The sequence below is a fragment of the Callospermophilus lateralis genome, chromosome 8, assembly GCF_048772815.1.
Source record: "Callospermophilus lateralis isolate mCalLat2 chromosome 8, mCalLat2.hap1, whole genome shotgun sequence".
NCBI lineage: Eukaryota > Metazoa > Chordata > Mammalia > Rodentia > Sciuridae > Callospermophilus > Callospermophilus lateralis.
In genome coordinates this window covers 31743150-31744648 of record NC_135312.1, presented here as the reverse complement: position 1 = coordinate 31744648, position 1499 = coordinate 31743150, and the positions used below count along the sequence as shown (strand labels likewise).

At 54.8% G+C, this 1499-nt stretch overlaps 1 protein-coding gene across 1 annotated transcript in view; it reads left to right on the top strand.

Annotated features, from left to right (window-relative positions):
• Positions 1-1041: 1041 nt before the first annotated feature.
• The window catches only part of Apbb2 (amyloid beta precursor protein binding family B member 2), a 331462-nt gene continuing 331004 nt past the window's right edge, over positions 1042-1499 (top strand). The window contains exon 1 of the mRNA XM_077110214.1: positions 1042-1107. The gene's annotated coding sequence lies outside the window, so the exon portion shown is untranslated. The remainder of the gene's footprint in view (positions 1108-1499) is intronic.

Below are 1499 nucleotides of genomic sequence, written 5' to 3'. Positions count from 1 at the left end.
TAACAAGGAGGGACAAGTAAGAGGATCCCCTTTGTGGCTACCAATTTTGTACTTTTTAACAAAATTAAAAGTAGATCGAAAAATAGCATTATAACATATACTCTTGGAATATATGTTATATATTGGGGCAGAGTCCCTGCACCCCAGAATGGGCCTAACTAGTTTGTGATCCATGGACCATTCGAATTTCGAGAAATCTGGGTTCAAGTGACTTATCTAAGTGAGGGAAAAGGCATTCATATCACTGGGCAACAGAGAGGCAAACGTGGCCTGTAAAATCTCCGAGTTGACCTGGACTTGATTCTAGAAGAGTCACTTAAGTCTCCTTCCCAGTAAACTTCCCTGACTGTCTCCCCACCCCCTACCCCAGGAGGGTGAGGAGGACCTTGGCCTTCAGGGACTCAAGACATGATTTCTGTGTGCTATTCGCAGCGTTTGCTTTCAGACCTTCTGAAACATGCTCTTAGCATATTCTTGGAATATCTCATTTCCTTAGAAAACAATTCACGGGGTGAGTCAGCACTCGGGGAAAAACCCACTCACAATAGCGATCCAAATTGCATGAGATGGAGAAAGGGGAAATGATGTTCTTTGTGGAGTTAAAGGACCAGGTACGGAGACACCGATTACTTATTCACACAATGGGGCCAGGCAGGCTAAGGGGCTGTGGCATATTTAGCAGGGCAGAGAGGTACACCAGGGCGTCCTTCCCATCCTGCCTTCGGACAGCTGTTACCATGAGCTCTCCTTCCAGGGAGAAAGAAAATGGGTGTCGGAGCGGACGAAGGAAGGAAGCAGAGGAAGGTTAAAAGTCGGCCCTGCAGCCCCCGCCCGCCCTTTCTGGAAATCATTAAGGGAATTTCCTTCTGCAGCCGCAGAACCCTCGGTGGCCGTCTCGACGTCACTCTCCAGGGCATCTAGGGATTTTGCTGGTCCAGGAGGCGACTTCCCGACCTCGCCGGCAGATCCCCTGGGGTATGCAGAACGTCGCCGCCCTCGGCCCGGGATCAAGCCGGGCGTGGAGCGCAGCGGCGGGAGCAGGGCGAGGAAGCGTTTCCTGCAGGAGCGCGGCGGCAGTGCCCGTTTCCGGAAGGCTGATTGCATCAGGTGTGGAGCAGGGCGCCTCCTTGGCCCAACCTGGCGGCCATTGCGCCTGCGCGCGTGGCCCCGCCCCACCGCCGAGCACTCCACCGCGGGTTTTCCTCTGGGTCCAGAGGAGACCGATCCTAGAGGGGCGGGCGATGTTCCGTGCCCCGGGACCACCGGGAGTAGCGGGTGGCAGGGAGGGGCTCCAGGAATCTGTGGTGTCTGGGGGAATCAAGTGCGCGTAGAAGGGGGCTCGCCTGGAAGCCCGCCGATCTCTACTGGCTCTTGGCGTGGTCGGGCTAATTTCCTCTCTGGGCCTGAAGAACGCAGACTAGAACCACGAGGCTTTCCGTGTAGTCAGTTTTTCCCAAGTGGCTAAGTGAACTATGGCTCTCGATGGTCCATGGATCACA